This window comes from Lissotriton vulgaris, chromosome 1_1, assembly GCF_964263255.1.
Source record: "Lissotriton vulgaris chromosome 1_1, aLisVul1.2, whole genome shotgun sequence".
NCBI lineage: Eukaryota > Metazoa > Chordata > Amphibia > Caudata > Salamandridae > Lissotriton > Lissotriton vulgaris.
Genome location: NC_141685.1, coordinates 956,032,595 through 956,058,634, shown reverse-complemented (window position 1 = coordinate 956,058,634; position 26,040 = coordinate 956,032,595).

Genomic DNA, 26,040 nt, shown 5'->3' with positions numbered 1-26,040 from the left:
AACATGAATTGTCCAAACAGATGAATTTGAGTTGGGGTAGGGGCTGTGTTGTCACAACTTAATGCTGAGGGCCAGCATCAACCAGCAGGTTTTATCAGCAGAAAGTTGACATCCACAGAGAAATGGTGGTCAGCTATACAGAGGGAGGCCTTCACTGCAGTCTGGGCCCTGAAGAAGTTGAGGCCTTACCTGTTTGGCACTCACTTCATTGTTCAGACAGAACATAAGCCCCTCTTATGGCTTAAACAGATGAAGGGTGAAAACACCAAACTTTTCAGGTGGTCCATTTCCCTAGAGAGGATGGACTATAGAGTGGAACAGAGACATGAGAGCAACCATGCCGATGCAGATGGACTTTCCAGATATTTCCACTTAGAATTGAAGACTAAACTGGGCAAGGTTAGTCTCATCTCCTTACGTTTGGAGGGGGTTTGTGTAGAAAAGTAGGATCTACTTCTATGGTTACCCACACTTTTTGCCTTGTACGAAGCTGTAGTTTAACTAGTCTGCTAATCAGGAACCCATTCTATCTGCGTTCTCCCTAAATTGTTGTGTTGAGTACTTAGGTACACTCCAAATTGGATACTGGGGTACCAGTATCAGTCCCTAGTATATGGTACTAAGGTATCCAGGGCATAGGTACACCGGAGGTCTCCCATGGGCTGAAGCATGCATTATGCCACCTATGGGAAACCATGCAAATGGAACTACAGGCCTGCTATTGCAGCCTGTGTAAGTTGGTGTATGCACCACTTACTGAAGATATAGGTGTTGCATTTGCATTTCTTAGTTTACTATAGAATATGGAACACAGCATGTTGTGGTTCAGAAATTCTGTGAGGAATTCTGAGAGTGGCAGTTGCTGCAGGTCGAAGAGGATGGAGGATGCACTTATGGACACAAGAATAAAGAAGTTCGTATTTACCTTTCTTCGTCCTGGTTTTAATACTGGCGATGAGTGACTGGTCCTCCATCACTCCTGTGATCCCGGTGATTATCGAGGAACAATAGGGAGACTTCTCTACAGGCTCCGTGTACGCTTGCATCCGGCGTTCAGAGGATTGGATTTTGTCAGCTGATGTGACGTGGTGGCGCCTGCTGCCGATCATCATGAGTTTCCTTGTGGTCACTTTTGTCAGCTTGATCAGCATTGCAAAAGCGGCAGGTACGGTGGTGCGAAAGATGCAAGATTACAAGCGCTGACGAATGGCTGAGACGCAAGCACTAGCGAAAAGCAGAGGAACAAGCACAGAGCGAGCATCGGCTCTGGAGGAGCGCCGGGGGTGTGATTACGTCATAGCTGTAGGGTTGCCTGACTTCCGCCTGACTTCAAGATGGCGGTGTGATTGTCCAAACACCGGCAACGCAACAGGGCACGCATATCAGCTGCTTTCAAACACAGCTGATTTTGCAACACGCTCCAGTGCCTATCTGCTTAGAGACGTGGGACATCAGCACGTCTCTGTAACGGATTGGAATCTTTTTTAAGTAGGTACTTTAAATGTTGTTGTTTTAAGGGTATTGTGGCACAACTATTGTAGCTAGCAGCAACTGCAGAACCCACAAAGTTATGGCCAGTCGAGTCCATAGCACCGCCTCCTGCATTTTTACCATCTCCTGGCGATCCATCAATGTTGTGGGAAGATTGGCAAGAAACTTTTTAAACTTATTTTGATGCCATTGGTGGAGATGTATTTTCGCCCAAATGCTAATTGGCTATTCTTAAACATACTTGGGGGCAGAAGGAAGAAAGGTTTTGAAATTATTGCCGATTCTGGCCCGTGAGATAATGGAGCAAGACAATGAAGCAGATGAGGAAGAGGATGATGATGAATTTGCACAAGCTCTGAGAGCTTTGGAAAGCAATTATAAACCACAGATAAAGATCGTTATGAGCACTATAATTTTTTTCTAGAGAGCAGATGAAAGGGGAGTCTGTGGATCAATACATTGTGGTATTGAGAACTTTGGCTTCTACATGTAAATTCCGTTACTTACGGGGTAAGATAATAAGGGATCAGTTGATAAATAAATCACAAGTTACTTACCTTCAGTAACGATATATCTGTAGGAAACAGTAGTTAGTATTAGATTCCTTACCTTAGAATATCCCCAGGCGTCAGACTGGATCCGCAAATTTTTGTGTAGCAGTACCCCTGCGCGTCGGTAGGCGTCGTCTGCGGCTCCGCGTCAGTCGTCGGCGCCGGGATGACGTCGCCGGAGTACTTAGACGCTGGCCTCGCACGCTAACGTCAGTTCTTATACACAGGTTTTCCGCACCAGAAACGCAGAGCCATGATAAAAACCAACACTGGTGCCATGAAACTAGGGCCCTGAAAGGGGATGACCTTAACCCTAGATATCGGTTCACAGAACGGGGAGGATGGGTGGGGCGGTAAGGAATCTAATACTAACTACTGTTCCTTACAGATATATCGTTACCGAAGGTAAGTAACTTGTGCATCTGAAAGAAACAGGTTAGTATTAGATTCCTTACCTTAGAATAGATACCCCAGCAATACCAACCCCGGTGGTGGGTCTTCGAACCAATGATCACACCAGAAAGTCCTGGAGGACGGAACGGCCAAAGAAGCCATCCCTCCGGACTTGGCTGTCCAGGCAGTAGTGTCTTGCGAACGTGTACAGCGAGGCCAACGTAGCTGCCTGACAGACGTCCTGCAAGGGGACTCCCCGACCAAGGGCAGTAGTAGCCGCCGTGGCCTGAGTGGAATGGGCCCTCAGCTCAACAGGAGGCTCCTTCTTAGCTAAAGAGTAGCATGCCTTGATACACAAGATGACCCACCGAGAGATGGTCCGGTTGTGCAATGCCCGTCTCTTCTTAGCGCCCACGTAACCAACAAAGACTTGGTCATCCACCTGGAACTGGCGTGTGCAATCTAAATAGAAAGAGAGCGCACGTTTTGGGTCCAGGCGGTGGAGCCGCTCTTCCTCTTTAGAGGGGTGCCGAGGTGGAAAGAAAGTGGGCAAGGTGATGGACTGCCCAATGTGGAAGGCTGTGACTACCTTGGGCAGGTAAGAGAGTCTTGTCCGCAACACAACCTTGTCCGGATGGACAGAAAGGAAGGGAGGCTTGGATGAAAGAGCCTGGAGCTCACTCACTCTCCTGGCAGAGGTGTTGGCATCCAGGAAAGCAGTCTTAAGGGTAAGAAGACGGAGAGGACAGTTATGAAGTGGCTCGAAGGGAGCGCACATCAGAAAAGTTTGTACAAGGTTCAAGTCCCACTGAGGCATCACGAAAGTAACAGGGGGGAACATATGAGTGATGCCCTTTAAGAACCTATTAACAACCAGGGACGAACAAAGAAGGCTGATCAGGTAGCCTTAAGAAGGCGGAAAGGGCAGAAAGGTAGCCCTTGATAGTGCCCAGAGCAGAGCCCTGCTGGGCAAGAGAAGGAAGGAAGAGAAAAACCTCAGAAAGAGGGGCAGAAAGGGGATCCACAGCCTTTGCTGTGCACCATGCCACACATTTGTTCCACTTGCAGGCGTATACCGACTTTGTGAAGGGATGACTGGCTGCCAGAATCACATCACAAACTTTAGGAGGCAAGCCAAAAATCCCTCAACTGTCACTGCTCAATCTTCAAGCATGGAAGTGGAGACTGGACAGGTTCGGTGGAGGACCGTCCCCTGCTGTTGCGACAGAAGGTCCTCCTGAAGAGGCAGACGAAAAGGGGATCGACTGACAGACTGAGTAGCTCGGGATACCAGTATCTTCGTGCCCAGTCCGGAGCCACAAGGATAACTTGGGCCCGGTCGCGCTTGATCTTCTTCAGCACTCTGGGCAGAAGTGGTATAGGCGGAAAGGCGTACAACAGACCGCAACTCCACTCGCGACGAAAAGCATCTCCGAACGAGTGCCGCCTTGGAAATTCCAACGCGCAGAACTGATGACATTGCGCGTTCTCTTCGGTGGCGAATAGATCTAACCAAGGCTCTCCCCATCGCTGAAATAGGCCTTGCGCCACGTCCGAGCTCAGATGCCATTCGTGATCCATCATGCACCGTTGGCTGAGTTTGTCCGCCCCGGCGTTCAGAGAGCCCGCCAGGTGTTGAAACACCAGGGTCACGCCCTGATGTTCCAGCCACTGCCAGAGGCGCAGAGCCTCCTGGCATAGGGTGCACGACCCCACCCCGCCCTGTTTGTTGCAGTACCACATGGCGATGGTGTTGTCTGTGAACACCTGCACTGCACTCCCCCGGACAGAGGGGAGGAATGCCTTCAGTGCAAGACGAATCCCCCGCAGCTCCAGAAGGTTGATGTGGAGCTGAGACTCCACCGGAGACCAGAGGCCTCTGATCTCCGCCTCTCCCATGTTGCCTCCCCAACCTAGGAGGGACGTGTCCGTCACAACTACATGCTCCGGTTGGGGTAGGGAGAGGGATCTGCCGCTGACCCAATCGCGGTCCGTGAGCCACCACTGCAACTGTCTTGCAGTGCCCTCCGAGATCAAGACATGGTCGGACAAATTGCCCTGATGCTGGGCCCACTGAAACTTCAGGTCCCACTACAGAGGCCGCATCCGCTACCTGGCGTGATGCACCAGAAGGATGCAGGAGACCATCAGCCCCAGAAGCCGCAACGTCAACCTGACCGAGACTCGGTATAACGGCTGAAAGATTGGAATCGGCGCCTGAATATCCCGAACCCGCTGTTCAGGAGGATAAACCTGAAACTTCCGATGAAGAGGAGCTTCTGAGAGGGACACAGATGTGACTTCGGCACATTGATGGAGAACCCCAGCAGGTGCAGGAGGTCGGCCGTAGTCTGGAGGTGGTTGACGACTGTCTGGGGCGAGCCCGCCTTCGACAACCAGTCCTCGAGGTAGGGGAAGACTGCAACCCCTAACCTGCGCAGATGAGCTGCGACCACCACCATCACTTTCGTGAACACCCGTGGGGTGCTGGTAAGGCCGAAGGGGAGCACGGTAAACTGAAAGTGCTCGTGGCCTACCGTGAACCACAGGTAGCGCCAGTGGGCCGGCAGGACGGGGATATGAAAATAAGCGTCCTGCAAGTCCAACGCTACCATCTAGTCTCCTGGGTCCAGGGCAGCTAAGACCTGAGCCAGTGTCAGCATTTTGAACTTCTCCTTCCGGAGGAAGCCGTTGACGTTCCGCAGGTCCAAGATAGAGCGTAGGCCCCCTTTGCCCTTCTTGGGTACCAGAAAGTAGTAGGAGTAACAACCACACCCTACTTCTGGCCCAGAAATGCGCTCGATGGCCCCCTTGGCCAAGAGGGCCGTAACTTCCTCTTGAAGAAGTTTCAAGTGATCCCCCGACACGCGGTACGGTGGGACTGCGGTGGCATGGCTGTAGGGGTCGCCTCGAAGGGGAGGGAGTAGCCCCTTTGGATGATTTGCAGCACCCACTTGTCCGATGTGACAGTGCACCAGTGGAGGTGGTGATGGCGAACCCTGCCCCCCACTGGCATCACATGGGCCTGAAATAACGGACTAGGAGGGTTTTGAGGCGGATGCTGCAGGGGCAGGTGTGGACTGGCCTCGCCGTTGTCCCCGACCGCCACCACGGCGGTTTCCACGTCTGCCACTGCGCTGGATGGAGTCTGCGGCCCGTGGCTGGCAGGACGTGTGGGGGAGCCCCTTCCTTGGCCACGAAAGGAGCGAAAGGCAGCCGTTTGATGGCGCGGGCCAAGAGGACCAAGGACTTGGCCGTAGCGCTGGAATCCTTAAAGCGCTCAAGCGCATGGTCTGCCTTGTCACCAAAGAGGCGACGGCCATCAAACGGCATGTCCATAAGCGTGTTTTGACATCAGCCGAAAAGTTGGCTGAGCTCAACCAGGCGTGGCGAAGAATCGCCACTGTCGTTGCCATCGCTCTGCCCAGTGAGTCTGTGGTATCCAGCCCACACCGGATGGAATACCGTGCCGCATCTCGACCTTCCGTAAGGGCTTGGGCGAGTTTAGTCCGGACCTCCTCCGGACATTGTGGCAGCACGTCCGCGACCGTGTCCCACAGAGAGTGGGTGTAACGGCCCAAGAGGCACCCGGTGTTGACTGACTGCAACCCCAAACTCAGGGAGGAGAATATCTTTTGCCCGTATTGCTCATACCTCTTGGATTCCCAATCGGGGGGAGCCATCGGGATTGCGGTCTGGGAGTTAGAGGCCTGGATGACCAGGCTCTCGGGGGTGGGTGGACAGGATGCAAGGGTCGCCCTGAGCCGGGCGGTTGCGTCTGGCCACGTCCCTCTCTAGAGGCTGACCTGTAGTGGGCTTGGTCCTGATAAGACTGGCACTCCCGTGCCAGTGGGTCCTCAGAACCCTCCCAATACCCCTCGCCACCCATCTCCTGAAACTCAGGGCCAAAGGATGGGGCCGGGTTATAGTACTAGAAATCTCCCATCGGCATTGAGAGCGGCGCCGAGCGGTGCCGGTCCGGCGCCGGACCCGAATCGAGGGAGGGATCGGGGATGGCGCCGCCGAAGGTGACACCCTGGGGGCCGGCATCGGCGAGGTCGTAAGGTCGACCGGCGACGACCCGAATCCGGAACCGGATCCTGCGGGGGCCTGCGGCGCCGGGACCGAAGTCGACAGCAGCCAGAACGACGATTACATCGCTTGTGAAGGAAGAGACACGCATGTAAAGCAAAAAAACACTCCGGGGATAGAGCAAGGCCACACCAGCTGGGTCGAGTGCACGATTCAATACAAGAGTTGAGTTAAAAATCGAAGAGGCGGTCAGCTAAAAGCAAAACGCTGTCGGGGAGAGATTTATATCATCTAAGCACCGGCAGCGCATTAGCAAAATTCACGAACTTGATAAAAACAAAGATTAGTGAAAGAGAGGAAACCTGAATTAACACGAAGATGACTCCCGGCCCCAGATGATCTTGAACCCGAGATGGATTACGAATAGCCCTAGTCCTGAAGAGGCCAGAATCGATTGGCTGAAACGCGTCGACTTTAAAGAGACACCAGATTGAAAAAAACTTGATTAATTTAAATAATTTGTTGGGGGATTTAAAAAGATACTGGGTTTGAATAATATATACCTGTTGTTCCCTCACATAAGTCTGTTAGATCTCTATAGGAATGTCTTGTTTATTTTTTAGTGAGACATCCTAATTTTGAAACGAAGGGCTTTTCTTGTGTATATATAAAGAATATATGTATATACAAATGTGTTTGAAATTGAAAATGAAATATATAAAGTAAAAAATCTTTTCATTTGATAAAATAAAAAATCATTTAGTGAAATTCTAAAGGCGTGGTGCGGTTCATGACGAGACATGAGATTGTATGAAAAATATATAAATTGTGGTCATAGTAATATGAATACTAAATAGGGGATACTTTGTCCTTATTTCCTATTGCTACAAATAAGAATATAAACCATAGAACCAGGGTACCAGTTCCTTATAAATTGGGACCGAAGTCGCCGGCGGCGTCAGGACCGAAGCACCCAACAGCATCGGGCCGAAGCACCCGACCCTCTGGGGCACCCAGTCCGGGCCGCTGGGCCCGAAGGCGCCGCGGAGCCCGACGGAGGAGTGAGCTACCTCATGGCCGAGGGGAAGGCCTCGATCTCCTCCGGCATCACGTTCTGCCCAGGGACCGGCGGGTATGAAGCAGGCCGCGACACCTGCGGCTCTGGCGGAGCTGCGAGGGTGGTGTCGCCCGAATCCCCGGCCGCATCACGGAGCGTCGGGGGGAGTAGGAGGAGCGATGACGTCTCTTTGACTTCTTGTGTAAGCTGTCAAGTTAGAATTGATCAAAATGATGAACTTAAGAAATCAAATCATTTTCTCTAAGTTAGTTTTCTAACCTGAAAGAGAAACAAATAATGAACAGTTGAATGCTTACAATAATCCCAAGGCAATCCGACAGCGCTTCGCCCCTCAGGAAAAGACAGTCCCAAACCCTTCAAGAGAGCCAATTTTATATCATTTTTCGCTCTCAAAACTAACTAAATGTAATATTTTAGAAAAGTTCAGCACTATGATTGGATGATGGCTGTCAGGCCACCTCAGCTACCAGTCCAGAGAATATGCGCGTCACTATGCCATTGTCCATAGAGTGACATCAGCTTCCGAGGTTTTGCAACAAAAAGTTGCCAATCTGACTTCCACCTAAAGCTCGGCAAATTCATGCCTGTCACTTCCTCGGCCTTGAATAGAAACATCCAGAGCAGTCCATGGAAACAAGCTCCATTGTTAGAGCCTCTTTTTTTTTTTTTTTAATAAGTCAGAGCCACAAGAAGTAAGTTCAATAAACTCTTGCATGGAAAGATTCCAAAGTGTACGCTTGGCTCCAGCTTCTGCTCAGTTCAGGCCGACCAACTTTTCTCCAAAAGCAAAGACTAGGCCTCATCTCACTCTTGAGCTAATATTTAAACAAACACAAAAAGAGTGATTAATTCAAGTAAAGCAAACCCTTCTGTACCACCCAGTCCCTTGCTAATTATTAATTAACCCACTGATAAAAATACATTTAGCAAAAGCAAACATTTAAAGCAGCACATAAAATATCCACCATTCTTCATTTAATCCAGCTTTATGATTCTGAAAGAATCAAAAGATAATTAAATGATACACAGACAGACAAACACAACATAGGACATACATGTAAGCACATATAAAAAGCACATGCCATGAATGATCAGCTGCATATTAATAGTGACAAAGACAATAGGACAGACATAACAAACAGGACAATATTAATAATGTGTTACAAAAACAGACTTGCAAATGCAACAAGAGCACATGTAATTAGTTTCCCGCGTGTATATGTGTGGTGCAAACTTAATCTAGGTTGAATTAATTAAACAAATCATGCAACAGCTCATTAATTGCTTTAGTTCATGTTATGGGGAATTGAATCCACAAGTCAGAATAAAATATTTTCTGAAGCCCGCTTCATCAACTCCCTCATCTGGTGATTTTAAAATCACCAAACAACACACAAAAAATTTCGAATTTTTTTTACCCATTTTTGAGACAACACACACTGAATTCTCTCGATATTAGTTTCCCTAAACCCCTATTTCAGCTGTCTGATTATTTCTATCAAACTGAACTCTTCGCATTTCTTCTAATTCATATTCCTTTTCTTGTTCCTTTCTGAGTTTATAAATCCTTATCTTTTCATTCTGATGCTTCCTCCTCTTGTGGATCAAACAACTAATTTTTAGCAGCATTATCACTATAACACTTTGCCTAATATTGATCTGCCAAGTTCTGAAAAACAATCTTTAATAACCTCCATTCTCTTCCCAATTTTCTCAGTAAAAGTCTCTTCCTCCATGGGTTCTATTTCTTCATGGAAATGTGTGATATTTTTAACAAGTAACTCTATATCCCGACTTTTGTCAGGTATATAAGTACAGCAATGTTGGACATGCAAGACCCCACAGACTCCACCCTCTTTTGCAAGCAGAATGTCTAGAGCAAGACGATTCTGCATTGACATACTTCTGGTAGCAACAAGTTCTGTGCTAACCAATTGGAAACCACTTGCAGTATCAGTTGACAACCTATCTACAATTGTGGAAACTTTTCTAATTTTAATTGAATTCATTGTAATCCCCACCATAGGAATAACAGCACCAAAAATGTCTCCCAGGATTTCGGTGAAACTTTCTCTTTTGTACCTATTCTGATTCAAGTGTTCACCAAATTCAAAGGTACCCTTTTCATTTCTGTCAACATGAAATATTTTTGGAAAGACCAGGCCAAGATAACATGTCCCGTACCAGTGGTCCGGGAGGCTAAAATATGCTTTATTACCACAAATAAAATAAATTCCAGGGAAAATTGGATCCTTTCCACCCTTGAATCCCCATCCCCCTTCAATACGATAAGTATCTTCACATTGACTAGCACCCACAAAAAGATTATCATAGAGAGTATTATCTCTTCCGATGCAAAATTTACCACTAACTGGTTCATCTATATGAATCGCTGCATTAGTATTAACACCATTCAATTTAGCATCTTCTAACTGCCAGTATTTGGATTTAGCATGTTTTCGTTTTTCATTTCTTTTGTAAACAGCCCTTCTCTCCTCAACCATGTTAAGGAAAGTCTTTTCGTCAGCTCTCATTTTGCATGTTAAATTATTTCTATAGGCATATTCATAGTTTAGTTAATTAGTAACTAAAAAGAATTCCCTCATCTGCTTTGCAGACCTTACTTTGTTTAAGCTATTTACAATTTTGAGATTTGCAAAAACCTCATCAAAGTCTGAGTAATAATACTCCAGACGACCAGTTTGATAAAACAGGCTAGCAATCACACTACAGGTAATGCCATAAGTGAGAGGTAACATATTATATGTCACCCCCTTAGAAACAGAGGCAGGTAATTTTACGCACACATAGCAATCTTTGACATTCATTACTTTGACATATTCAGATAAAAGCCTTGAAAATGAATTGGTTGAAAAATCACCAATAGATCTATCTTGATGAGACTCTGGATCATGATTAATAACTCTACTGGACTTGCCAGCATGCTTCTCATGATTAGACTCTACTTTACTAGTTATATTAGTCTTAGATTTTTGCTTATTAACATCAAAAAGATAGACCACAGCTAAAATTAGCCAAAGTAAAATTAATAATATCACACAAATTGAAGTCATTTTGCAGCATTTTTTAAAAATTGAGCACCTAGAAGTATCTGATCTAGGCATTTCTAAAAACAAAAATGTTAACTAAGAATGTAAGTATAACTAACAAAATTATATCCCCCCTTTTAAAAATTTTTTTTTAAAAAAGATTTTGACCCTAAACAGTTTTTCTTCGACCTTGTGTCACAAAATATGTCTTCTTCAGCTAAACAGAATTTCTTCGACCTAAAGTCACCTAACAAGTTTTCTTCAGCCTTATGCCAGGAAATAAATCCTCAACTAATTTCTAACAATTTTAATCTCTGTCACTTTCTAAAAATTCCTGACCACTGCTTTCCACTTCAACAATAGGTGGAATTACAATATAAGTCCACTCTGGAGATTTGTATTTTTGATTTGGCCTAATTACGGATTGGTGTCACTACAACGCATGCTTTTACATCGCATGCCTTTACAACGCGGTTTTTACCACGCAGTCCATTACAACGCATAATGCTTTTAGGCGCTGGATAGTGAATTATTTAATTTACTATTCCAACTCCAGTCCCCGTGGATAGCAGGGAAGGTGTTGGATAGTAAATTAAATATATTCCCTATCCTAGAGCGCCCCCCAGCGCAATGCGTTATAATGGTATGCGTTGTAATGGTTGCGATGTAATGGTAGTGCGTTGTAAAAAATGCGTTGTAAGTGATGTTCCCCCCTAATTACTCTTTTTGTCTTACGAGTGATAACCTCTATTTTCTTGATTTCGCCCTCGTTTTTCTTTTCAAGTTCACTTCCTTGACTAGAAATTTTATTAACCTGTTCCTTTGATTTCTTCACTAGTTTGAATTTCAAATTATCTTCAGGCCAAATGTCTCCTTTTCTCAAGACTTTTTTCTTTGGCACACATTCGTTACATTCAGATTTCCAAGCTCTTTTTCTGTGTTTTCTTATTTCAGATTCTTCATCACTTTCAGTGTCTGTATCAGAGACATCAAATCTGTACCTAGGAACTTCTTTACTCGGCAACTTCACTCCGTTTGAAACAATACCTTTACTGGTACTCGGCAATTCTTCTTATTCAGGAATCACCTTCAGCTTCCCAGTTTCAAGCTTTTTGTTTACAGAGCTACTTCTTCTTTGCCTTTCAATAGTATCGCTCAGATGTTCGTCTCGCTCAGAATTTTCTGCTTCTTCTGAATCTCTCTTTTCTCTCAGAGACTCTTCTTCAAGCAAATCATCATCATCAACACCTCGATTTCCAGTTTTCAGATCTTCTTTATTCAAGTTCTGACTTTCATCTAGATTTTCTTGATGTTGATTTTCTTGTTGATCATCAGAATCAGAATCAGGATCTTCTGGGTCTCTTTCTGAATCTGAATCAGCTGAACTTTCTTCATCAGAATTTTCAGGAGTTGACACACGAATTGTATGGCTTGGATGAATCCACCTTTTCAGTCCTCTGCACTTTATTGCATTTGTTGTTATCAGAATCACTTGATGTGGCTTCTGCCACCTTGGTGATAAACAGTTCCTTCTTCGGTGAACCTTTGTTCTCACCCAGTCACCGGGTTGCAAATCATGAGCTTGTACTTTTTCTTTTGAAATAATGTCAGTTCCCACCTGATGAAATACAGAATGCACTACATCAGATAGATTTTGGCAGTATTCGAAAATTGCGCTATCATTAATACTCATTAATTTGCCAACTGGAACAAATGCTTGCCTCATCACTCTGCCCATCACAATATCATGTGGGCTAAGACCTGTCTTTTTATCTGGGATGCTTCTCATTGACATTAGAACAAGTGGAAGTGCATCTGTCCACTTTATTCCTGTAGCATCACACATTTTTGAGATCCTATTTTTGATAGTGCCATTTATCTGTTCAACAACACCTGATGCCTGTGGTCTGTAAGCACAATGCATTTTTTGTTCGATGCTTAAAGCTTCACAAACCAATTTCATCAAACTGTTCTCAAAATGAGATCCACGATCATTTTCAATAGTGACTGGAAATCCATACCTAGGTATGATTTCCCTAAGAAGTAATTTTGCTACAGTAACAGCATTAGCATGACGAGTTGGGAAAGCTTCCACCCATCTTGAAAACAGACAAACAAATACCAAAACATAATGTAGACCATTATGCCTTGGCATTTCAATAAAATCCATCTGCAATCTTGTAAAAGGACCACCCTCCCGTCCTATGGTTCCCATGCTTACAACAACTTTTTTGTTGGGATTCATCTGTTGGCAGGTCAAACATCTCTGACAAAGTGACTCTGCAATTGTTCTGAATTTTACATTGTACCATGTTTCTCTAAATAATCTAATCATGGACCCTTTACCTACATGTCCTTGACCATGACACAATCGTGCCATATCAGCAATCATGCTATCTGGCATTACAACTCTTCCATCTTTATGTACCCAGATTCCATCTTCCTCTCTTGGTCTGCAATCACCTTTTAGCCATGTGTTTTTCTCTTCCTCACTTGCCTCATCCTGTAAATCTTTTACTTCCTGCCATGTCTCAACTACAGAAATTAGCATGAGAGAATTCATTGTGTGACTTTCGTCTTTTTCCAGATTGATTGCGTAATTGTTTCTGGCACAATATTTTGCCATCTCATCCGCGAAAGCATTTCCTTTGGTAATGTAATCATCACCTTTTTTATGAGCTGAACACTTCACTACTGCTATTTGTTCTGGTAACTGAATGCCATCAATCAATCTTTTAATCAATTTCGCATTTCTAATCGGTGTTCCTGCAGAGGTTAAATAACCTCTATTGGACCACAGTTGTCCATAATCATGAACAACACCATAACCATACTGACTATCAGTCACTATGGTTACTCTTTTGCCAACTGCATTTTCACAGGCTCGAATTAAACCAATTAATTCTGCAATTTGAGCGGAACGAATTCCATCCAAAGGTGAACCTTCAACAACATCTGAAACTGTGCACACTGAGTATGCTGCTCTCAGAATCCCTTCATCATTTCTCAAACAAGATCCATCCACAAAATATATTATGTCTGATTCAGGTAATGGAACATCTTTTATGTCCTGTCTTGGTTTTGTGCAGTAATCTACAATATCCAGGCATTCATGATCAATGTCATCCTCATTACTTACCTCAGTAATAACTCCATCAGGTAATAATGTGGAAGGGTTCAAGTTCACACACCTTACAACTGACACATTGTCTGAACCCAAAATAGTTTTTTCATATTTTGTCAGTTTGCTGCTTGTTAAATGTTGAGTTCTACTTCTGGTAAGGAGAATCTCAACTGAATGAGGTACATATACCTTTACAGGAAATCCCATAATGATACCCTCACTTTGCTCAAGACTTACACTTGTTGCGGCCACTGCTTTTTTTTTTTTAAAATTTTTGTAAACCTTTATTGTGCATTTGGCAGAATACAAATACGGGCCCACAACCAACTGGCCGGCCACGAATACGTTTGTAGCAGTGAGGCAAGTATTACGGTGACACAGTAGCACCTTAGTACGACATACTGGCATGCAAAAGTTGAACTATATAAACGTGTGGTACCGTGTCTCAGGAATAATGAAGGTTTGTTTTACATTTTAGTTGCAGCTCTGAAACGACATTTAAAATTTTATACAAATAAAAGGCTAAGATAAGGAGTCCGTGCAAGCGCGAAGCAGCAGTAGCAGAAAAGTTACCACTTAGTCAAGTTACCCAAAGTCAAGTCCATACGGCAGCACGGCAGCACGAAATTTATGTAACAGGAGTTATGCGTCTAACATCATATCAGTGACCACCCGCCACCCAACCCACAGCTGCAGCGAACGCGGACCGAAGATAGAATAAAGAAAGAGAAACATAACAAAGAAAAATTCAAGGCACCATAGAAAATGAAATCCTGAAACTAAAATCCCATCCCCCAGCCCCCCACCCTACACGCATGCAGAGGCTACGGCCTACCCCCCCCCCCCCCCCCCAGCAGTGTGTCTGTCGCCCAGTAAACCCGAAATATAGGAAGAAGATAGAAAAGAAGGAAAGAAGAATTATAACATTGAAATATAGGGAGCAAGAAAGAGCATTCCTATCTATAACTCCCAGAAAAAACCAATCGGGAGGAGGTCCATTCCACATACTCCCGGTCACCACCGGCCCCATTAACATCCTCTACCCCTAGCATTATCGGCACGTTGAGAATATCAAACAATACTGCAATTGGGGAGAGTCATTTCCAATGCAATAACAAAGCAGACAAAAAATCAGTCCCTACCAAGTCCCCACCCGCCGGTGCGTCTACTCCACTAAAGAAACCACCTAGCCCTGGCCCGATCTTGGAGGTCCCGCCATATCCACCCTCCGTGAAAAGCCAGTTCCCTCGGGGATAACAAGAAGGCCCGCCCCAGTGAGAACAAAGAGGTAAAATGGCCGCACTCGGCAAAGAAGAGATGACCAGAGACAAGATGGACGTCGCCAGTCCCAAACAGAGCCAACAACCAAAGGGAGCTGTAGTTTCAAAGCAATATTACAGTGCCAAATAGAAGTTATAAGTGTCTCCACAGGGCAGGCGCAGTCAGACAGGATAGTCAGTTGTTGGAACAAAGGCGAGGCAAGGAGCTGCATCGGAGAGAGAGACACTGTAGCAGCACTGGGGTAGTCAGATCTCAACTCACACGTAGTATCTCCGCCAGAAAGATGTTCCTTCACACAGTCACTCGGCAACAATGTTTCACTGACCGAATTCAGCTGAGGCTGATCAGCACAGCGAGGAGAGCGGACTGGCAAAGTGTATCCCACTCTGGTGGGGAATCCGTCCAGTTTCTCTTCCAGTAATCTCAATCTCTCGCGGCACTCTTCCCTCAGTTGAGCCAGAGCGCCAAGGACAGAAGCGCAGGTTACTGTCGAGTGGTCTCCAAGTAACTCCGTAGTGCGGGGCGCGACAGGCAGGTCTGCATTCCGATCGGGTCTGTGCTGGGCGTGCCGGACAGGAGCCGAAGCGCCGTCCGCCATATCCGCTGAGGAGCCGGCCGCCATAGTAATGCCGTCAGGGGGTGTCAAAGGTGATCAGGCGAGTTTCAGCGCTATATTGCGGTGGCCAGCCCCCCCGGATCGGTATGGGCCCGTGATCGTAGACGGCACCCTGCGAGGAGATCCCCCTTGTCCGTCGCAGGCAGAGGCGAGCAAAGGATCGAGTCCCGGCAGCCGGGATCCCTCTGACTCTGAGGAAACAAAGCGCGGCTCACCTCCAGTGCCCCACAGACGGAGAGAGGTAAGAGAAAGTCCATCCGGCCAATATTCAACCTCCGCTGAAGCGCCCGGTGCAGGCGACCACGCATCCACTCACTGATTGCAGGATGTCCGCTCCTCTCCAGCGCGATCAGCCACCTCAGCTGCAGCAATCACAGGCGGCGCGCTGTGACGCAGGTCTCGGCTCCAGGGCCAGGGCAGGCGTCGGCAGGCATCTCGATGAAACCGCAGGGTAGCCGGCAGGTAGAGACACCGGAGGAACGCCACTAGCATCCGAGCACTTCCGCCATCATCCCGCCGGTACTCAACTACAGGATAGTGGACAGGATAGCTGTGCTGGGAACAAAGGCTCGGGGAGCCGGGAGACTAGACGTCCGTCCCCGCCGCCATCTTAGCTCCTCCAGCAGCCACTGCTTTTAAGCAAATCAACAACACCAGTCCTAGTTCTTGTGGCAATATTCACTTATTGGACTGTAAACATCAATGGTCGACATTCGTTACCCAAGGGATCTCTTTAATCTCAAGATAATCCAAATGTTTCAATCTACTGCCTCTTTAAAACAACAACCTCTCTGATCTATACAAACAAGACAGCACAGACAAAAAAATGTGTGAAAAGCGAGATAGCACCTCACGGGCGCACCACCAATGGGACCCCTGGTTGGTACTCACCAGGATGGCCCTGTTCTCATCATTGGTGCCATCAAGCTATAACAAAAACGTGTCTCGAACCCCAAAAATAAAAAAGACAGTGGATGGTGCAGTGGACACAACTTATATGTGACACAACTAACAACATGTAACATTTAACATATAAGTCACTGCGCAACTAGGACAATAAACTTTACTTTCGTTCCTTTCTTTGTTGCAGACAGTAAACGCACATATACTAAAAAAGGAGAGAGTGAATACTACCTATCGATTCACACTCTACTTACAGCCGACATGTTTCATTGCCTTGGTTTCTATCAGGGAATTTCTTCAGGGCAATTCACTTTAAATGCCACTGCAAGAGACACTGATTCTTGGGTGCTGTAACACAAACAAACAGATATGTGGTCACCTGGTATCCCTCCCTGTGTTCTGCATACCAAGCTATATATCAAACCACCATGCTGTATTGGTAAGTAAATAAATGCCATTATTACCCAGCACGCAGTTTTGCCTCTCATACCAGTCATGAAGTCATGAAAATTCGGAATCCAGCCCCCTTAGGTGAGCATGGTCCTATCTCCCCGTTAGAGAAAAATACTGAAATGCAAAAACCACAGCACACTCAGTTATCTAGGTATTGGAGCCTTCTCCTACCTTGTGAAGTATATACAGCCTGGGCCTAGATAAGCTAAAGGTTACCGGTGACAGAGTAGCGGTCGGCGTCCTCTCAACCCTCGAACGCCGACCGAGTGCACCCCTGCTCATTTACCGGCGTCAGTGCCGAATTTCGCGCACTGCGATTGGTCCGCGATGTCAGGTGACGCGGGACCCGGCTGCCGGTATTCGGGTTCTCTGATTGGTCCCTAGGTTCTATGCTACTAGAGTGCCGGTCTTCGGGAGAAGAACGCGGCCATATGTGAACGGACCCCAATGTCTGATGTTAAATAGGATCGGGGGGCAAAGCATGTATAACCTTTTTAATATGCGCCAATATTTTAATGAAAAATGTACAAGTGGCGAAACTGCGCATAACTACACTTTCGGTGTACGAAGGGAGTAAATCGCCTAAACGTGCACTTTAATAATAAATAATTTTGATGTTAGCTGATGGCGAATTCTGCTGAATTACAGGATATTCTGGAGTTGTTATTGCAGAGCCAACTAACATAGTTTTATCAGAGCGGTTGCCATGTTAGTAAAGTCTATGGGTGATGTAAAACTGTCAACACTGTATTACTCGAGATGGAGTTAATATTAGCTAATGTGGACATATCACCTGTTCAGCCTAATCAGATAAGATGTTGTGAATATCTCAATCTTACTAATGTGGACATATCATATATTCAGCCTCATCAGAGAAGGTGTATTATGATTATGTATGTATTATGTATCCCTCCAGAGGCGTATATGGCCTCTGAAGGGATTGATGTCAGATTCGATGATGTGCTCCTCAAATTGGCCCACGTAGATACAGGCAAGGCTAGGTGCCATTGTAGCCCCCATAGACGTTCCCGTCACTTGTAGGAAAAGGTCGTCTTTATAGCAAAAAAGTTCCTTGTGAGAGCGATTTCCACACACTGCAACACAAAGCTTTGGGGGGCATCGTAAAACCATTCCTGTGTGGCCAATGCTCTAGATGTGGCTCTGCAATAACAACTCCAGAATATCCTGTAATTCAGCAGAATTCGCCATCAGCTAACATCAAAATTATTTATTATTAAAGTGCACGTTTAGGCGATTTACTCCCTTCGTACACCGAAAGTGTAGTTATGCGCAGTTTCGCCACTTGTAAATTTTTCATTAAAATATTGGCGCATATTAAAAAGGTTATACATGCTTTGCCCCCCGATCCTATTTAACATCAGACATTGGGGTCCGTTCACATATGGCCGCGTTCTTCTCCCGAAGACCGGCACTCTAGTAGCATAGAACCTAGGGACCAATCAGAGAACCCGAATACCGGCAGCCGGGTCCCGCGTCACCTGACATCGCGGACCAATCGCAGTGCGCGAAATTCGGCACTGACGCCGGTAAATGAGCAGGGGTGCACTCGGTCGGCGTTCGAGGGTTGAGAGGACGCCGACCGCTACTCTGTCACCGGTAACCTTTAGCTTATCTAGGTCCAGGCTGTATATACTTCACAAGGTAGGAGAAGGCTCCAATACCTAGATAACTGAGTGTGCTGTGGTTTTTGCATTTCAGTATTTTTCTCTAACGGGGAGATAGGACCATGCTCACCTAAGGGGGCTGGATTCCGAATTTTCGTGACTTCATGACTGGTATGAGAGGCAAAACTGCGTGCTGGGTAATAATGGCATTTATTTACTTACCAATACAGCATGGTGGTTTGATATATAGCTTGGTATGCAGAACACAGGGAGGGATACCAGGTGACCACATATCTGTTTGTTTGTGTTACAGCACCCAAGAATCAGTGTCTCTTGCAGTGGCATTTAAAGTGAATTGCCCTGAAGAAATTGCCTGATAGAAACCAAGGCAATGAAACATGTCGGCTGTAAGTAGAGTGTGAATCGATAGGTAGTATTCACTCTCTCCTTTTTTAGTATAGGTGTGTTTACTGTCTGCAACAAAGAAAGGAACGAAAGTAAAGTTTATTGTCCTAGTTGCGCAGTGACTTATATGTTAAATGTTACATGTTGTTAGTTGTGTCACATATAAGTTGTGTCCACTGCACCATCCACTGTCTTTTTTATTTTTGGGGTTCGAGACACGTTTTTGTTATAGCTTGATGGCACCAATGATGAGAACAGGGCCATCCTGGTGAGTACCAACCAGGGGTCCCATTGGTGGTGCGCCCGTGAGGTGCCAGCTCGCTTTTCACACATTTTTTTGTCTGTGCTGTCTTGTTTGTATAGATCAGAGAGGTTGTTGTTTTAAAGAGGCAGTAGATTGAAACATTTGGATTATCTTGAGATTAAAGAGATCCCTTGGGTAACGAATGTCGACCATTGATGTTTACAGTCCAATAAGTGAATATTGCCACAAGAACTAGGACTGGTGTTGTTGATTAGCTTACAGAGTGGAGGGCGTCCTAGTTCTGTTTGTCTTTCCCTCTAGACTCCTATTTTTGTAGTGCACTGCTTTTAAGCAACCTGGCAAAGCTTTTGCAACAGGATCCAAAACAGCTGAAAAGTATGCAATTGGTTTTCTCAAGTTTCCATGCCTCTGAATAAGGACTGACAATGCACAACCTTCTCTTTCACTGCAGTAGAGTTCAAATTCCTTCTCATAATCTGGCATTCCCAGAGCAGGAGCTTCACATAAGCTCTTTTTTAACTGCTCAAAAGCTTCCAGCTCAATTTCTGACAATTTGATTGGATCTTTTATATCTGCCTTTGTTAATCTCTGAAGTGGTTTTGCAATGACTGAAAACCCACTAATCCATTGTCGACAGTAACCAACCATTCCTAGAAACATTCTCACCTGTCTCTGTGTTGTCGGTGGTTGTATTGCTCGAATCATTTTGATTCTCTCAATTGTCACCTTTATGGTTCCCTTTGCAATTCTGTGACCAAGATATTTCACTTCTTGTTTACAAAACTGCAATTTTGCTGGTGAGACTTTATGTCCCTCATCTGCCAAACGATTTAACAAGGTAATAGTATCAGTAACACAATGTTCTCGTGTTTTGGCTGCCACAAGCAAATTGTCAATGTACTGTACCAATGTGGAATTACCAGGCAATACTAGATCTTCCAAGGATTTCTTTAATAATTGATTAAAGATAGATGGACTCTCAGTATACCCTTGAGGGATACGACACCATGCTAGAATCCTATTTTGGAACCTAAAAGCAAAACATTTCTGGCTAACTGGATGTAATGGAACTGTAAAGAAGGCGTTACACAGGTCAATGACCGTGTACCATTCTGCATCATGTGGAATCTGGTAAAAAATTACTGCAGGATTTGGAACAATTGGACAGCAGGGAACAACTATCTGATTAATTTTTCTTAAATCTTGAACAATTCTGTATGTTCCATTCGGCTTTTTAATACCCATAATTGGTGAATTGCATGGGCTGCTTTCAATTTCTTTTAACACTCCTTGACTTATGAATTTTTCAATCACAGGAATGACACCTTCAATTGTCTCTGCCTTCATTTCATATTGAGGAACATTTGGAAAATCAATTCCCTGTTTAACAGTAATTTTTACTGGATCAATATTTTTCATAAGACCCATATCATTTCCTGTTAGGTCCCAAATTGCTGGATTAACTGGCTCTTTGAGCTCTTCTGGCAAATCATTTTTATCAAATACAGGAAATATTGGTGTTTTTTCTTCTTCCACCATTAGCATAGTCCATTTGTAAAGCCCATCTTCTTCTGCTGTTTGCATTTCAATACCTTCTGGTGAGCAATATATTCTGCAATTCATTTTGCATAATATATCACGACCCAACAGATTCACAGGACTGCTGTCACAAACTAGAAATCTGTGTTTATCTTTGTAGTTGCCTATCTCCACTTTTACTGGATCTGTCAAACTTGTTTTAATTTGCTGATTAGCTACACCTACAACTTGAATTGTTTCACCCGAGAGAGGAAGGTTTTCTATTTCTGCTGATCTAACAGTAGAACGGGTAGCACCTGTGTCCACAAGGAAAGTGATATCTTTATCATTTACTTTACCATTAACAAATGGACCAGACTGATCTACCTCAAGAGTGGGTCCAAGCACACACACTTCCTCCTCTCTCAGGCACCGTCATGAGTAATCCTCTGATGAATCACTCACCTTTTTGTCACTTAACCAAAATTGAGAAGCATTTGTCATGTTAACTTTTGATACATTTTTAACCGAATTATTTCCACAGAAACCTGTTTCAGGAGAAAATCTCTGTGTGTTAGCACTACCAGGGAATGGTGCTTGAGGTAACTGACTCTGTTGAATTTGATTCTGCTGTACCTGATTTTGTTGCTGAAACTGGCTTTGCTGTGTCTGGTTCACTATCTGTCGCTGTAGCTGTCGCTGCTGACTTAACTCATTCAGTTGCTGTTGTAGCTGTTGCTGTTGCTGCGGACTTAACTCACACTGCACCTGTGGATTCAATGAATCTTTTTTTAAATTTCTGGACGGGTTTTTACACTCTCGCTTCCAGTGTCCAATTTCGCCGCAATTAAAACATGGGAGCTTTTGTTTCAGCTCTTCAACATTTACATTAAATTTTGGCTTAGTATTATTAAAATTACCTTGAACTTTCCCTGTTGCATAGAGCCTAACTGTTGTTGTTGTTGCTGTTCAGCTACCTTCACCTGTGCCCACATTGCCTTCTCCTTAAGACTCTTCTGCCTTGCATCTATCTCATCACTGCAATATTTTGCTTTTCTCAGGATGTCATCAACTGATAATGATTGCCAACAAACAATTCCATTTCTAATCATGTCACCAATTTCAGGTCTCAGGCCATATACAAATCTGTATATAAAGTGGCTCATGTCTTTTTCACTTAATTTTTCATAGCCACTGTACTGTTTAAAGACTAACAGTAACCTTTCATAAAATGAATGAACTGATTCTTTTGGTTCCTGGTTTGTTCATCTATTTTAACCCAGTCCACTTCTTTTGGGGGAATTTTCCCTTTCAGCCAATAAATTACTTTTTTATAAAGATCCATGACATCTTTTGATGGGGCACCTGTGATTTTATCTCGGGCAGGTTCTTCTTTTAGCCAATCCACAGAAATCTTGCATTCTGTCCAAAGATCTGATGGAACAACAATGTCAAAGAATCCATCCAGATCAATCCACAGAACCTTTGACACCCTTATGAATCTGTCTACCTGTCGGTAGCACTCCACTGGTTTCTCCCTTAAACGTGGAAAATCATTGGTAAACAGGAGAATATCCTGTCTGGATCAAGGAACATGCACATACCCTCCTCCAGCTATTTCTCTCATTGGAAATTCAGAAATGTCATCATTTCTTAGTCTTTTATCTTGTTCTTTCTTTCACCATTTTATCCTCCATTTACCTAATTCACCTAATTTTCTGAGAAAACGTATTAATTCTCTTATGTGAGTTATTCTTCCAGCAGCATTTAAATTATCAATGTCCCTCTCTGAGAAATCCACCCTGTAATGTTTCTGTAAATGTTTTTGTTTGCTCAAATCAATTTCTAACTCAGCAGCCATTTCTTCCAGTTGTTCATACCTGTTTTTAGTTTTCCACTGAATACTTTTACAAATAAACAACAATTCATCATCCTGATACAACTTCAAATTATCAGTACCAATTGTGCCAATGATTAATTCCTCCAGGTCAGCTTTTAATTTAGCTACATCAAGCTTTTTATAATCAGGAGCTTCAGGGGACATTCCATTTTGAGATAATTCTGTTCTGTTTAAACTTTTTTCTGACAAACCTGAGTCTGAATCTGCCACAGTTGGTGTTTGCGAACTTGACAAACTTCCATGTAGTGTTAAATTTGGCATCATAGATTTTTCTCTATGAATCTCTGAAAGTTCTGAATAAAATTTTTCAGCAACCTTTTGAATTTCTGCATTTAATGGAACTGTTAAGGCTGTTTGTCTATTATCTCCTTGGTCAAAAACTGGTACCACAGGACCAATAGTTACTGGTACTGTAACTGCTTCCATGCCTTTTGTCAATTGTTCAATTAAATCTTGTTTTGCTTTATTGTAACTAGAAATTTCTCGCTCAGCTGGTAATCTTTCCTGATTTCTTACAGAATTATTTTCTTGATGAGCAACTCTGCTTCTTTTTGGTGTACTACAATTATTTACTGAGCCTACTCTTTCAGGTAATTTTAAAAATCTGGGAGAACCTTCCTCAACTTCTCTAGGAGGTGCACTTGGAGAAGTTTCTGTAGAAACTCTCGGGGTAGATTGAGAACCTGCTTGATAAGGTGGCGGTTTAGGTTTAGTGGCATAAATATCTTCTAAAACTGCATCATCCAATTCCTCATCAATTCTTTTTCCAGCTGTCTTTTGTCCTAAATCTTCATTAATCATTATTCTTATGGGATACAGACCATCATACATGTCTGCCTTTCTCCAGCGTCTCACTTTATCCTCATGTGTCTCTTTATTTACAACATATTTTGAATATTTAGGTGCTGAACACTTGCTTTCACGTTCCAGTTCCATCATCTCAACCTCCCACTCAACTAAGGCTTCAAATTGTGTAGGTCTTGGCTTTGGGACAAGATCCATCATCTTTCCTCTCAGATTTTGTAAAACTTTCATATTAAATGACCCATCTTCTGGCCAGGCTAGTACACCATCCTTTTTAGGTCGAGCGACCTATCTCAATGCGCATGCGCATTGAGAGCGGGAGCTCGATATATAGGCACTTAACCAGAGTTTACCGAGATCAGGCGATTCCCAGGCGATTTCTTCCAGTGCATGTGAAAGCGCGTGCACAATGCCACCAGCCGCTTGCCTCGCATTACCACATCAAAGGCGGCCGCGTCTCAGGCCCCTGGTGCTTCACACCCTCATGCCGCTCTCCCCACTCTGCCCCCTCCCCTGCCCGCCGTGTCAATCCTGGTTTACTAATATTAAATTATATGCATCCCAATCTTTAATTCCTGCTTGATAGGCTTTTAACTGTACGTGCCATTGAGTGTGGGTAGCAACTCTTTCCATTACTAACGATATTGAAACACCTCCCTCTTTCCAACAGTCTCGCCACATTATGTCTCCCTGCCCTCCGACTCCCAATCATCATCTCTCCACACCTGAAGCTCTCTCGACATCGACCCCCTCCTCTCCCTCTGTGCACGTGGTGTTCCCCTCTCTTCCTGCCAATTCTGCCTTCTCACTAGGATTTGTTTTCCTCTCGTTTAGGTTGCCCGTTTGCTCGAGCAAAAAGGCCGGCAAGGGCAAAAACCCTCAGTAAACGTACACCATTTATTTCTTGCATATTCTCTAAAATAATTACCAGACACTCAAAATATTATCTTATCTCCGTTGCTGTACATTGTATTTATGCATAAAATACTCTCCAAGTTCTGCATTAAAGCACTCTTTTTGCAATCCTACAAAGAGCACATGATTACTTATTCCAACAGCAGTGACCACCGTTGTAGGAAGCAACAGGGAGAAGCTCAGTCCTACAACATCCAGCATTCACACTGCTTTCGGCATTGCTTAACTCCTTCACCCCTGCACACAAACTAATACAATAAGAAAAAAACACAAAGTTAAGTTAAAAACAACATATTTTGTTGTGAATTGACCAATTTGTTCATTCCATTTCTACAAAAAATACTGAACGGTCGACAGTGCTAAACAAGCATTTTCAATGCTATAGGTCTCGCATTTTTTCTTTACTTCAGGCTGTCGGAAGGACTTGTTTTAACATGGCCACTGGCAGCTACACACGTACTGGGCAAAGCGCTTTTTAAAAAAAATTTCTGCCACCTAAAAATGCTCCTTCACCAACAATGACCACCTTTTAAAGAAAGAACATTCTCTTAATGGCCTCGTCTGGCCGGGTTACAAGAAACTGCGGTGGTTCGGGGTGCAGTTAAATCTCTTCCCATTTACCGTCTCCTGCCTCTGAGGGTGACGCAGCTTAAGAGGCAATAGGGCGCATTACCAAGTTGTACCCAAGCATAAACTATAGAACTGCCCTTCCATTCTCTCTCACACAAATGTTCATGCTCCCACTGCCCCCACCCAACTAAGGCCTCTCTAGTCTCTACTCCCACTGATACCTATATCAATATAACGCACACGTCACAGATTTTAATCACAGCACGTGTGTACGGTGCGGGTATAAGAATGTGAACAAAAACACCTACCCTTCCCTTCAACAGTACCCAACAGGCTGCCCAGAAACATTTCATATCCCCAGGGTCAAGGCAGATTTCTCTCAAAAATGCTCAACAATCACAGAGTGTGCTGGGCATTCGCACGGTTGGCTACCCACTGTGATGACGATGACAAGCTCCAACAATCACGAGTCCGAGCAGGGGCTGCACAGTACACGGATGTCTGCTCGTTTAATCTCTCTGCCCGCCCCTTCCGCTCTCCGTGAATTATTTTAGTTCATACAAGACACTTACATTGTCTAGCCCTGGATATGCCTTCTGCACAGTACTCCACTGAGCAACACCAAGGTTAGTGCTTTAATACTTCATTTGATTGATTTTTTAGTCACGGGAATTCATTGTATGTTTTCGAGCGCCGTGGATATTCTGCATGGCGTCCACTTTTAAAAACATTTATTTAATGGTGCACACAAAACTTGTATATATTCGGGCACCGCACTTTATATTTAGCAGAGCGCTCACTGTTATGGGCAGTCACAGGGCAGATTAAGATAAGGCCAGCCGTGTCCATTCCTGCAGCGAAGCACACACGACTTTGCAGAAGCTGGAAGCTTTGGCCCTCACTTCTTGGCACTGCATATTTTCCCTGCCATACTGTACCATTCAACATGGCAGGCTGCAGCAACAGGGCATGGGGGCGGTGGTTGAGTGGCTCCCAGACTTGGCTGCTGCTAAATAATAAAAGTGGACATTTTAAGGTAATTCTGTTCGTTTCATTTTCAAAGGCA